General features: G+C 37.7%; 2 protein-coding genes across 13 annotated transcripts in view; one reads left to right on the forward strand and one right to left on the reverse strand.

Annotated features, from left to right (window-relative positions):
• LOC129502078 (proline-rich protein 18-like) overlaps positions 1–13,843 on the forward strand; it is a 440,312-nt gene that overhangs the window by 289,459 nt on the left and 137,010 nt on the right. The window contains exons 8-9 of one of the 12 annotated variants that reach the window (XR_008662880.1): positions 5,386–5,604; positions 11,270–11,894. The exons of 10 other annotated variants lie outside the window; for them this stretch is intronic. The gene's annotated coding sequence lies outside the window, so the exon portion shown is untranslated. Of the gene's footprint in view, positions 1–5,385; positions 5,605–11,269; positions 11,895–13,843 lie in introns of those variants that run through there. One more of the 12 variants, XR_008662881.1, reaches the window with a different exon arrangement.
• CYYR1 (cysteine and tyrosine rich 1) overlaps positions 1–13,843 on the reverse strand; it is a 107,782-nt gene that overhangs the window by 52,136 nt on the left and 41,803 nt on the right. The gene's annotated exons all lie outside the window — the stretch shown is intronic.

Here is a 13,843-nt window from a genome sequence, read left to right on the forward strand (position 1 = left end):
GGCTTAACTGAGAAAGCTTATTTCTTCCTCAAAGTCTGCTTAAGTCAAGTGACTCACGGTGCCAGCTCTCCTCCCTGTAGTGACTCAGTGATCCAGGCTCTTTCCATCTTTTGGCTCCACTCTCTTAACATATGGCCTCCATGCTTGCCCCCAAAGGGGTTGTGTTGAAAGGACCCACAGAGCCTTTTACCTAACTCAGGCCAGAAGTGACATACATCACTTCTGCTCATGGTCCAATGGTCAGCTACTCCTATGGTCCCACTTAACTATGAGAGGGCTGGTTGGGAAGTATAGTCTCCTAAGAGCCCTTCAAGGACAGGAAACTTGAACACTGGCAGGCACTCCTTAGGTTTCACACAGCAGCCAGTTTTGGAATGATTTTCTTAAGATGTGGCACAAAGCAATGGAGAGAGCACAAGTAGGATCCAGCAGAGCTGAGCATAGATCTGGTTAAATGGATCATAGATCATAGATCTGGTTAAATAGGATTCTACCTATGTTGCCTTGAGTAAGTCAATTTTTACCTCTAGTCTTTGTTTTCAAATCCATAAAATGGGGAAAATAATACATAGCCTGCTTGTATCAGAGGGATTTTTTAGGTTTAACTATAAAAGTTTGCAAGCAGAATTACCGAATTTAGGCTGGTATTCAAATGCAAGTACATAAATAATTCAGTAAGAAACCTAGAAAGCCTGCCTAGATGAGATACAATGAATTATACTATTTTACATCAGTGCTGTGAGAGCCGTAGAGAATGGTACCATTTCCAGTCTTGCTTGCTTAACAGCTGTGACACCTAAGCAGTGAAGTAAGGAGTTGTTTATTTATTAGCACTAGTGTATTTTCTATGTATGAGTATGAAGAAAAATGCAAAGGAAATTATGATATATGATAAACATTATATGATATATGAAAAACATTAACAATCACCCAAAGCCCATGTTTGCAGTCTCTGAAAACACTTTTATGTTATCACTACCTTCAAGAGTGAATGCATCCAATATTGGCAGCCCACCTGGTCTCCTATGCTCTGTTGCGGGAGGGCATCCTCCTGGATCAGCTATTGAACAACAAAGCCAACCCTATATTCCAAGGATTGATGCATAGTTAGGGCAAGGTATAATGCTGATCAACTATATACACTATTTGAAAAAATTCATTAGACTATATTTAAAGATATATCAAAGTCTTTTAAAAAACATTACTTTTTATAGATTTGGGTAATTAATGAGTATATTTGTTGTCAGACTTCAAAAAGATATTGAATTTATATGTCATCATTTTTTACGTCAGATCGTTGATGTTGGTAAAATATTAATGGTAATGACGGTAATAATGGCATTCTATTTATAAGTTTTCTATTTGCAAAAAAATCTTATAAAAAGCAAGCCTAATCTTTTAAGTATATGTAATGTGAAATACTGAAAGTGTGAATTATACTATTAAAATATGCTTTGAGTTCTCTAGAAAAAGAGATTCAGTGGAATCTATAGCATTAGAACAGAAAGAGTCCAAGTCACCTGTCCCAAATTAACAAACTGTCCTAGAGAACTTTTTGACTCAGCCTGCCATTTATTTTCTGAGAAAGCTCATTCTGCTCATCTGTATCTATATCTGACAGAAAAGTATTTTCCTCTATTAAGCAGATTTGCCTCTGTAGAACCTCTATCCATTATTCTAGAAGTTCCTTGCTGCTAGGAACAGTACTATACACATACTAAACATTAGAAACGTCATGTCATTTAAAGGTCACAGGTTGACAGCCTACGATGTTAGAGTCCAGAAACCCATCAGTACTATGGTAACCAAGACACAGAAGTCCATATAAGAATCTTCTAATTGAACTTTGTCATGGACTTTTTCTGCCGAGTCATTGGCCCACATAACTCTACTCTGACGAACAAAAGAAATGGATCCAATAAAGCCAGCTGCAAATAGATACCCACAGCCACGTGCTGGAATGCAGACAGCATATCAACAATGAGATAAAGCTTTCTGAAGCAGAAGGTCACTGAACCAAGATTTCTGACACATGTCCAAGTGCTGGCTTTTAAAATGGAGAGTAATAGAGAGCACAGTGAATTTTATAGGATGTTTTATCCGATGTTATGATAAAATAGGACCAGGTTATTGCAAAGTGAATGCCCTTTGTTTCCTTTTGCCAACAAGGAAACTACTACTGCCTCGACCCCAGGGTTTGGGTTACTTCCCACCCCCCACAAAGATTACAACCTTGAGAATGACTGTTTTTCTTCTTTTATTCTCTTTCAACACTTCTGCCATTCTCTTTTATAAAAGACACTCAGAGAGCTGGCCACAGTGTCAAGCTGATGATCATGCATTGTGTGGATGTTTTGAAATAGAGAGTGTAGAGGAATAAATGGTCCAGGTCAAATGCCTCTGTCTACATGGCAGTTACAAACTGTGTCAAAAATAGCACACATGCACACACAGACACGGAGACACACAGCTTGAACGGAGGTCTCTTATCTCACATCTCTCTTCCCACTAATCTATTTCTTATTCAGATTTGACGGTATCATGTCTGTCTTTAATAAACCCCGTCAGTGGTTTTCCACCACGGCCTATGTACCATTCACATTGAGTCTAGATTGGGGTCTGCAAACAATAACCTGATGGCCAAATCTGATCTGCTGCCTATTTTTGTATGCCTATTAGCTAAACACACACACACACACACACACACACACACATATTTTATATATTTTCATGTTTTTAAATGGTTGGAAAAAATTTAAAAAGTGATATATTGTGAAATTCAACTTTCAGTGTCCATAAATGTTTTATTGGAACACATCCATACTCATTTGTTTACATACTGTCTGTGCCTTCTTTTGAGTTACAAAGGTAGAGCTGAGTAGTTGCAACAAAGAGCACATGGCCTGCAAAGCTGAAAATATTGGCTATCTGGCCAAATAAAACAGAAGTTTGCCAACTCCCAGGGTCTGAGAATGGACCTCCTGGGGTTGGATAGCGCCTCGCCTGTACAGCTATACACTAAGTTCTGATCTCTAATATTCATCATAGTAAATGCTTTTTCCCTGGCCAGACATTCAATATTTACCATAAGTTAGGCCTGGACCAGATTTTCTCCAGCCTTCCCACCCACTACTTATTACTCTTTTCTCGGGACCCTTTGTCTGTTTATGTTGCTTCTGTGTTCTAGCTGTGTGCTCTCCTTTATCTGTTGGTTGATATCCAATATTGAAAGCCCAACTCAGATGTCACTTTGAACATGGCAGCTCAGAAATGTGCCTACCTAATCTGATTTCTTGCTTCTATGAATTTGCGCCATATTTGATGTTCTCTGGCACACTTACCCATATCCTGCTTTGCACTATACTTAGTCATGCACTTGTGTCATTTCCCCTACTTTGTCATACAATCCTTAAGTGTGAGGACTTGCCTTAGTTACCTTTGTATCACCTAAGAATGGTGTGGGTGTGGACAGGCTTGGTTCAAATCCCTGCAGACTGAGGGACTAGTGCCAGGAACCATGCCAGGCCTCTGCACACACACAATCACATACTTCCTTAGTTGCAGGGTGCAAGGAAATGCCAGTGGCATGGCAAAAGACCCAAGTTAGTGTTCTAATAAAGCTGCTGTGGGGAGGGTGGCTCAGTTCCATAAAAACAAACAAAATCTTTGAAGGGCATAAGCCCAGGACCCAATCCAGAATCAGGGAATGCACTGAATAAACAGACAGGCCTTATACATCGGCGACATTCAAGTTCAATAGAAGTGGCAAGATTCCATTCCCCAGACCAGGGTCCAGGGCAACAGAGCCAATAAAAAAAGGGATAAAGTGAGGTAGTGGAGTTTAGCCAAGAGAAAACAGAAGCCAGGTCTTAGAAAGACCAGGGCTCTAAAGAGGTGACTGGGCAGAAGTCCAAAGAGAGAAACACACTCAAGGTCAGAGCTAAGCTACTACCAAGGCAGTGACTGGAGTCTCAAGTATTGGGTAGGGCCTCCTTAAATTATTCCTATTTAGGTTCAGATTTAATTCACGATCTGGGCACCTGGGTGGCTTAGTTAAGTGTCTGCTTTTTGCTCAGGTCGTGGTCTCAAGGTCCTGGGATCAAACCCTGCACCAGTCTCCCTGCTCAGCAAGGAGCCTACTTCTCCCTATCCTGCCCCCTCTCCTTCTGCTTTCTCTCTTTTTCTCTCTCACTGTCAAATAATAAATAAATAAATAAATAAATAAATAAATAAATAAATAAATAAAATCTTAAAAAACAGATTTAATTCAGAATCTAGAGAGCAGAGTAACCTATAAAGAAGCCCTAGCATTGGGTGAAGAAAAGAGACCCGGAAGGAGGGAGACAACAGAGCCTGGGAAAAATCAGAGTAGGAGGGAGCTAAATAAGCATTAACCACCGTCAGTCCAGTGATAAGGCTTTCACTTACAGTATCTCATTTGACATGCACAGGAACTCTGCAAGGAAGCAGCATATCCCCATTTTACAGAAGAGGAAATTATGGCTTAGAGAGATTATAAATAATTAGTGGAACTGAGGTTTAAAGGCAAATATAAAAGAACCCAAACCAAATCTCCCTGCTCCCAACCACTACACACCACACTTCTTCAAGAGATAGCTATTAAATGAATAATAGAGATATATTAGATAGAGATAGAAATTATAAATGGACTATCTTTTTATAATTCAACATGGTAAATGTGATAGCACAGATGGCTGTTGTCTCTCTTACTCTCTTATCATGGGGCCATTGAACTCACAACTCACTCGTGGATACTCTCCGTCCCACAAGCCAAAAAGTACATGAAAAAAAGAACATATTGGTTGCTCTAGTCAGTTGCTTTGGATTTCTAGCCTTCCAAGCCTTTCAAATATTTGTCCAAATTTCATTTCCATACTTAGTTTGCTTGGTCCTCCTGGGCTTAACAACTGTCTTCCAATTAACCCTTGTACACCTTGTTCCCAACTCGTTAAATGTTACCTCCTCAATAAAATCCTCCTTGATCTCTTTATTCAGAAATGCTGTCTCTTTCTTTCTTCTACTCTGACACCATGTCTTTCTATACCATCTATGTGGCTCTATACTTGATCTGAAATAATACCTACATCGATACTATAAACTCCAAGAATGTTAGAGTTTGTGTACATCTTTTACTCACCCCCTACAGTGCCTTAGAATGGCATTCATACAAAAAGTGTTTAAAAATAGAAATCTTAAAGAACAATGTATACGTGAAATTTCACTTTCTTAGATCCTCTACATGGGCATTTTTTCCTTTGAAGGTTTGTTCTCACACTCATTTTTGACTTGGTTATTTTCAGTTAATACAGTTCCTTCTGGTCACTGGAATTCTTTTTTTTAAATTTTTTTTTAAATTTATGATAGGCACACAGTGAGAGAGAGAGAGAGAGGCAGAGACACAGGCAGAGGGAGAAGCAGGCTCCATGCACCGGGAGCCCGACGTGGGATTCGATCCCGGGTCTCCAGGATCGCGCCCTGGGCCAAAGGCAGGAGCTAAACCGCTGTGCCACCCAGGGATCCCGGTCACTGGAATTCTTTAGAATGAAACAGTTGTATGAAATGGAAGAAGATGGCATATTGAAGGTAGACTACGGCTCTTTGTTTTATATCACCTGCAAAGCCAATGTGAGGATCTCAGTCTAAAAGTACTTTTTACTACCATTAGGATGAGCAGGCTTATTGACATACAATCTGTTTTTCAAGTCTTTAACAAAAATACTGATTTGGTCCTATGATCATATATTCTTTCTAAAGTGCTATTTAAATAACTGTAAAATGTCTTTTGTTATATAATTTATATCACTGTGACAGTCTGATAGTTCACAGGGGGCTCCTTGAAAGCCAGTTTGGATTACAGGACAAGACATATTTAAGACATTTTAAAAGCACATTAAAAGGGATTTTTTTTTCTCATTTGATAAATATTAATGAATTTTTAATGGACAAAGGTTCCTAAATTATGAAAAAATAATTGAGTTTGCAGTGATCATAAGAAAATTAACTACCATTAAAGCTAAAAATATGAGATATATTCTTTTGGAAATTGCACCTCAAAAATATTAATGACAATATTTAGCCAATGGCTTCTGCTGGATGATAAGTTCCCTAGTTTTGATATGTTTATAGAGGCTTCCCAAAATGTAATCAATTTTTAATTATCTGTGTAAATAGACAATAGTGGTATGATAATGGTCAAACTTAGAGCCGCTAAAATTGGCCTCTAGAATGTTAAATATTTCAAGGGATATTGCTTTAAAATTCTTTGCTTAACTTAATATTAAGATTATTCTACAAGCTACCAAGTAATGAAGGGATTCTAGGAAATAATAAAAGAAATGTTTAGCCAGGATTTAAGAATTCACTAGGATAATCTATCCAATTATAACTTTGACTATGATTGAGGCTAAAAATAATGTACCTATCAATAAAGTGAATTACAAGAATAGGAATAGAACACCCTGTATGGGATTATCTGAGCCAATTCTTTCTAGAATCCATTTTTTACTTTTCATGTTATTATATGCAGTTTTAATATGGTATTACTTCTAATCTTTCAAGTACTCCTGTCAGATAAACCTAATTATTTCCTAGAAGTGGCTTGCTACTGAAAGAAAAATGCAGCAGAAAACTTATTCACCCATTTAGATATATTTAGTTTACGTTAAAATATTTTCGTCTTTATTCTTTCTCTAAAAGGAAAGGACTCAGGTAGATGAGGAATCAGACATATTGGCAAAGGTAAGAGTGAGGATGCAGAGGGGACAGAGGAGGGAATCCTCACATTTGAGATAGCCTAGAAAATTCTTCATTAAACCTTTAAGACACTCCAGAAAATTTCCACACAGGCACATACAGATATTTCCTGGGGACTGCTATGGACTGAATATTTATGTCCCCTCAAGATTCATATGTTGAGGGGCACCTGGGAGGCTCAGTGGTTGAGCATCTGCCTTTGGCTCAGGATGTGATCCTAGTCTGGGGCTCGAGTCCCACATCGGGCTCCCTGTGAAGAGCCTGCTTCTCTCTCTGCCTATGTCTCTGCCTCTCTCTGTCTCTCATGAATAAATAAATAAAATATTTTAAAAATTCATATGTTGAAGGCCTAATCCCAATGCAATATATTTGAAGGTGGGGCCTTTGAAAAGCAATTAGATTTAGATAGGGTCATGAAGGTAGAGCCTCCGCAAAGGGATTAGTCCCTTTATAAAAAGAGACCAGAGAGCTTTGGTCTCTCTCCATCTTGTCTCCCATCTTGCTTAGTCTGTATATCAAGAAGAGGGACCTGACCAAACACCCAACCTGCTGACTGATCTTAGACTTCCCAGTTCCTACAACTATGAGAAATAAATGTTAACTGTTTAAGCTACTCAATATGGTATTCTGTTATAGCAGACTGTACAGACCATAACCTGAGGGCATGTCAGTGTTCCTCTCACATAGCTCTGAGTCTTGGCCAACAACATCAATGAATCTTTGTGTGTGGCACAGCACCTATGATGACTGCACACAGCTTTGCTAAAGACATTGGATCTTTAACTCTGTGGGTGGGGCCACACTCTGTGCATTTGTGAGGGCAATGCTGAGACAGTGTCTGGTCCTATCAAATCAGGTCCTAATTATCTGCACCCATCTGAGATACAAACTTGGACACTTGACATGGTTGTCTAGGGCATTAACTTCTTAAAGCTTATTTTTAAAAAGATTTTATTTACTTATTCATGAGACACACACACACACACACACACACAGAGGCACAGACACAGGCAGAGGGAGAAGCAGGCTCCATTCCATGCAGGGAGCCTGACGTGGGACTCGATCCTGGATCTCCAGAACCACACCCTGGGCTGAAGTCGGCACTAAACCACTTAGCCACTCGGGCTGCCCATAAAGCTAATGTTTTAATCTTATTTGTGAAAAGAAGAAATTATGCTACTTTACTCTTTGTAGCTCCATACTTTATGATGTTCTTGCACTATCATCCTCCTAATGTTCAGCCTTCTGACACACCAACAAACGGTTCAATTTAGTTCCTCACCAAATGATTAGCTTAAGAAAGAGAAAGGGCTCTGGATCATGTGTCACTCTGAGTTCAAAAATTAGGCAGTAATTTACATTCTTGAAGTATCATTAAAATCCTTACCACAGATGTCTTTTCTTCCCAAACTGAATAGATTTGGTAGAACCATCCCTGTTCCTTTACTCAGGGCTGTCTGTGATTTGTGGCAAACATTTTAATATAGATCCTAACGTCAGAGGCACCATCAGTTAGTTTTTGTACACGATCATGTCTTCTTATTCATTGCCGTACCCTCAGAATGAATTAATATGTAAATCTTAGGCTGTATAGTTAATCTATTCACTCATTTGATTTCACAAATATTTACTGAGAACCTACCATGTGCCAAGTACTAACTATTTCAAATGTTTGGAATACATTATTATGATACTTGTCCTTGAAGAGATTACATTTTGGAAAGAGTAAGGAGGACAGGCAGTAAACATAATAAAGTATAAATATTGTCAGAAGATGTTAAATTCTACAAGGAATAAAAGAATAGGTCACAGCAGGATAAGGAGGATCAAAGGAAGGGATGCAAGTGAGTTGAGATGCAAAGACTTGAAGGTGGTGAAGGCATTGGCCAAGCAGACACCTGGAAAAGGACATTCCAGGCAGGCGGCACAGCCAGTGCAGTAGCATAAATTGTGTCTCATATATCCAAGTAAGGAAGTCATTGTGGCTGAAGGAGAGTGCCTCAGGGGGAAAATGGTAGGAGATAAAGTCAGAGGTTAAGAGGTCAAGTCTAAAGGGACTTGTAGACTATTTAAGAAGTTTGGCTCTAATCCTCCATGGACATAGAGAGCTACTAAAGAATTATGAGATCCAACATTGGGTTTTGAAAAGAATCCCTCTGGTTGGGGAATGAGAAGAGAGACTGCCAGGATAAAATAAAGCAGGAGACAATTGCAATAATCCAGGGAAGAGGTATTTTTAAGAGATGAAGTCAGCAACCTTGTTTCTCCATGAATTAACCTATCGATGATATCTAGCCAACCGAAATTACTTTATATGTATACTAAAGAAATCTAGTCAAATAGATATAATTATGCCAATACATTTTCATATTGAGATATGCTCAAGTATTTTTTAAATTCTTATATTTTGTAAGCAGGTGGTACACCGAGTGGACACTAAATTCAAACAAATTCCAATAAAAACCATCAGGACCAACTTATCTGGAAGTAACATTCAAATTCATATCAATCAGTAATAGCTAATAATGGCCTCCTTGAATTTGTTCTAATTTTGACCAAGTAATAATATTTCCATCTATTTTTTTAAAAAGAATTCCTGATGGACTGCTAACTCTGTTGAACTCTTGAATATATCTCATTCCAAAGAGAATGATTAACAAAATACAACTGTTTCACTGGGTCCTGGAAACATGCTATATATTCTGATAAAACCTACTTATAGCTCATCTGTGACATAACTTCTGAATTAAAGGCAAAGAAAAAAACAGGAAGAGAAAGAAAAAGTATTTGTTCATATTTGGAAAGAAATTCAGGTCACTTCTTTAGCAGATGAGGGTAGGATTTATAATGTTTCTCTCTCTCTTTCTCTCTCTCTCTCTCTCTGGAGCTCCTTGTTAGCTGTTTTGTCCTTCAGGAAAGGATATGTGGTGGTATGGATTGAAAAGGTTACACTGTCATTATTTGCAAATGAATTCTATCTGGAATGAAAATTCACATAGTTTTACATTGATGTTGTCTTGTTCTATGTGGTAATTTGTCAAAACTGTATGCTGTCTACTACAAATATTTCAACTTTATTTATTAGCACATTTAAATCAACCACAGTATTGGGGGCTTACACTATGAGAATAGTAACAATTGGCAATGTGAGCATTACTCCAACGACAGAGAAGATTTATATTATTTTTAAAAGCTTACAGAAGTTACTTTAACCTAGTCTTGATCTATTCTATGAAGGGATTTTAGTGGACTTGAAAGCCTCCAAAATCATTTGCAAAGTTGTGTATCCATATGAATCTGTTAAATGATCCAACAGTTTTTATCACAATTTTGAAAGCACCTGTAACAGCACCCCTCTTTGGGGGATAAAAAGTACTTAAAAACACTGACTTAGAAAAATGCACAGATGGTATTTTTAAGGGTTATTTATATAGCAGAAGAATACTCTCCCAATTTATGAATGGTTTGACTGCTCACCAAATTTAGTTTTGTTTTTTTATCAAAATGGACCTTTTGCTTTCACAGCTTGATTTTCTAGAGAAAATATTTTATTTTACCTGCTATCATTTTTTATGATGTGATAGACTTTAATTTATTTCAGTCAGCATTGATGAGCACCTACCATACACTGGGGGATATGATGATGAAAAAAAAAATTAAAAGGCCTGGTTCTTGTCCTTGAGAATCTCACTGTGAATTAAGGAAGATGGAGATACAGCTATTGGTCATAAATTGTGAAAAACATGATCAGGAAAATGAATTCAAGGGTGGTTTTATCCTTGGGATAACTGAATTCCCAGGAAGGAGTTTGGTTATTGGTACTGGAAAGATGAATAAGTTTTTCCAGGCCCAGGAAGAAAGCTAGAATATTCTGGGCACAAAGCACAAGAACAGGGCACTTGGGTGTCTTGGTGGTTGAGCATCTGCCTTTGGCTCAAGTCATGATCCCAGGATCCTGGGACTGAGTCCCACATCAGGCTCCCTGCAGGGAGTCTGTTTTTCCCTCTGCCTATGTCTCTGCTTCTCTCTCTGTGTCTCTCATGAATAAATAGAATCTAAAAAAGAAAAAGAAAGAAAGAAAGAAAGAAAGAAAGAAAGAAAGAAAGAAAGAAAGAAAGAAAGAAAAAGGAAGAGTATTCAGTTTTTTCAGTTTTGTGAGAACACAGAGGTGGGGGCAAGCTGGTGGGGGGGCTGGCATGGGGACTTCAGCTGAAAGGAAGTCTGTTAAGGTAAGGCCATACTGCAAAGCACCTTGGGACCATCCTAAGAATCTGGACTTGTGTTGTCAGGGGATGAAGAAGTACTGAAAGTATCAGGTAGAGAAGAGATATAATCATATTATTTTAGAAATCGAACTCTGGTGGATTAGATGAAGTTGACTGACAATACCAGAAGCTATTGAAAAAAAGATATGCTTGAATTAATAACAGAATATAGCTATTGCCTCTATTTTATGTTTGTTTATTTATTTATACACATTTCTTCTTTATTGTAGCTTATAGAGGGATCACGACCAGCTTTCAAAACAATTCCATGGTCTGGAGAGAAAGGCTGAGTAGTAGCAGAATGGGCAAGACTCACTTCACTGCCATCCTTCCCTGGTTATTTCAGATTGAGGGATATTCACTTTCATTGTAGAAGTCTAGAACACTTCAAGTCTGGAAGTTTTCTTTCCCTAACTTCATCCATCTAATCTATCTACAGGTACTATTGTTTCTTCCTGCAGAACATACTCTGAATCTGACCTTTCTTCCCAGGCCATTACTCAAGGAAAAGTCCCAATCCTCTCTCTGGCTCCCCAAGATGGCTCTAAAGTGGAGTCCCTGCTTTCTCTCTTGCTCCTCACAATCTGTTCTCCACATGAAAGTGAGTGACCTTTTAAAATAAAATACAAATCAAATCATTCTTCAGAGGCCTCAGCCCTGACTAGCGTCTGTGTATTTCTATTCTGTTTTTGTCCTTGGAGATACAGGTCTTATTTCTGAGTCCTACTACAACATTTTATTGGCTAGGTGACTGTGTGAGTCGAATGGAAGGCACTTCACTTCTTTGATTCTTGGTTTTGTTTGTTTCGTTTTCATCTTTAAAGTCATATATTAACCCTTGAGCTTGCTTCAGGATTCCAGATATCAGAGAAAGATGAAGTCATTCTAAGATTCAGGAACTCCACTTAGAGACAAATCACATGTCCTCCAAACGCTATAGCCCTGTTTATTTTTTAAATCTGCCTGAGTGAAGGCATTCCTCTCTGTCCACAAAATAAGCCAAGAGTTCAAACCCGTCAGTCATAATGAATTAGATAATGAAGTAAGTTGACCCCTTCAGTAAAGAAGCTCTGGACTCTTCTATTTTTCTTTCTTGCAAATATTGTGTTTATGACATGAATGAAGTAGGGGAAAGGCTGCCCTCCTGTAACTTTATTCTGCCCAGGAAACATATAAAAGGTTATTTGGACATTTGAAGCAAATTAGAGCCAGAGCAAAGGCCAAAAGCATGGCCAGTTTCCTACTTTCCTTTGTCTACAGGCCAAAACATTACCAAAATAAGTAGGCCTGTCAATAAACTGGGGCTTGGAATTTGAAATCAGCAAGCACAATTTCTAAAATATTATGGTGTTTTATTTTGTTTTTTCAGGCATGAAGTTGTGTGAGCTCAGTATATTTTAATTATGTAAAATAACCCAATTTACATAACCAATTAAAGTCAAACCACTTTTATTTTTTCTCAATGCATGTTGTCTAAACCTCGAAGGTCAGAAAGTCAACCAAAAAGGAGTACCTAGTACAGAGCTCTTTATATCAGCCACGAATCTAGAAATCTTTCCTTTTATGGACAGTTACTTGATTGTTGAATAGTTCTGTTTTCATCAAGTAAAACTGGCCTACGTTGAAATTCCATTTCATCGCTGCTTCTGTACATTTCTTTTATTTTGCATGAATATGGCCAGATGAATCATACATAAAGAAAGCTCAGCTCCTCCAGAACACTGCTATTTTACAAAGAGCTCTGCTGCCAAATTCAAAGCTAAATTCAGGTTTTAGGTATCAGAATCTTTTTATAGGTCCCAGGAGAATATTTTTTTTCAAATAAAACAGCTCAGCGATCAGAGGTTCTGTTCACCTGTTGTGTTCTCCAGAAATATGGTATTCTACAAAATCTGAAATAATGAAGGTTAAGACATTATTATTACCCTTTTAAAAAAAGCTCAAAGGAATGAACTGTTTCCTGAAAATATCACATGGAAACTTCAAGAAATAAATTCTAGAAATTCTGCTTAAAAAGAAGTAAAGGAAAAACTTAAAAATCTGAAAATGTTCTAATAGAAATCTAGTTAACTATCAGTCAAAAAGAAGCTATTTTGGTAGAATAGAAATATATCTATTTTATGCTAAAATATCATTTTGTTAGTAACTAACTTTCTGCTTTTAGCTCAAAAGGTTTGCACTGAAAGCCTTTGGTTTCTTTTTCGAAATTCCTGTTAAATATTTTCCAGAAATCTGTTGATGCAACTTTGGAAAGACTCTAAAATGAGGAAAAAATGAGCATAAAATCTACAATTCAGTTCAATCTACTGGGATGGTACCATTTAATAAGAGAGAAGCAATTTCCTAATTGGAAATCAATTTGACCTGTTATTGAGGAGCTTGGTTACTGATGATCTGTGGCCATCAAAGAAAGTGTTCAAGAGAAGGAAGAGCATTCAAGTAAATCTCTTCTGAGCCTTTTCAACAAAGGTTTTCTGGGACTGGCAGACCATAAAGTTTTGTTGGTTTGTATCTATTTCAGATACCCAGTCCATTATTGACAGCAAACAAAGGGACATAGTAAAATAAAATAAGTATTGAGTCCTTCCTCTCTGTACTCTACAAAGATACTTTACATATTTATTTCTCACAACAATCTGATAATTGTATATTGTCATTGCCACTTAACATATGAAGAAAGTATGGCTCAGAGGTGTTTACCAACTTGCTTAAGATCCCCAGGTTAGTAAGTGCAGAGGAGGTGATTTGAATAGAAGTATGCTTAGTTCAAAGCCCATTCTTTGTCTATCACATCAGATTTTGTT

Source organism: Nyctereutes procyonoides, unplaced genomic scaffold (assembly GCF_905146905.1).
Source record: "Nyctereutes procyonoides isolate TBG_1078 unplaced genomic scaffold, NYPRO_anot_genome, whole genome shotgun sequence".
Classification (NCBI taxonomy): domain Eukaryota; kingdom Metazoa; phylum Chordata; class Mammalia; order Carnivora; family Canidae; genus Nyctereutes; species Nyctereutes procyonoides.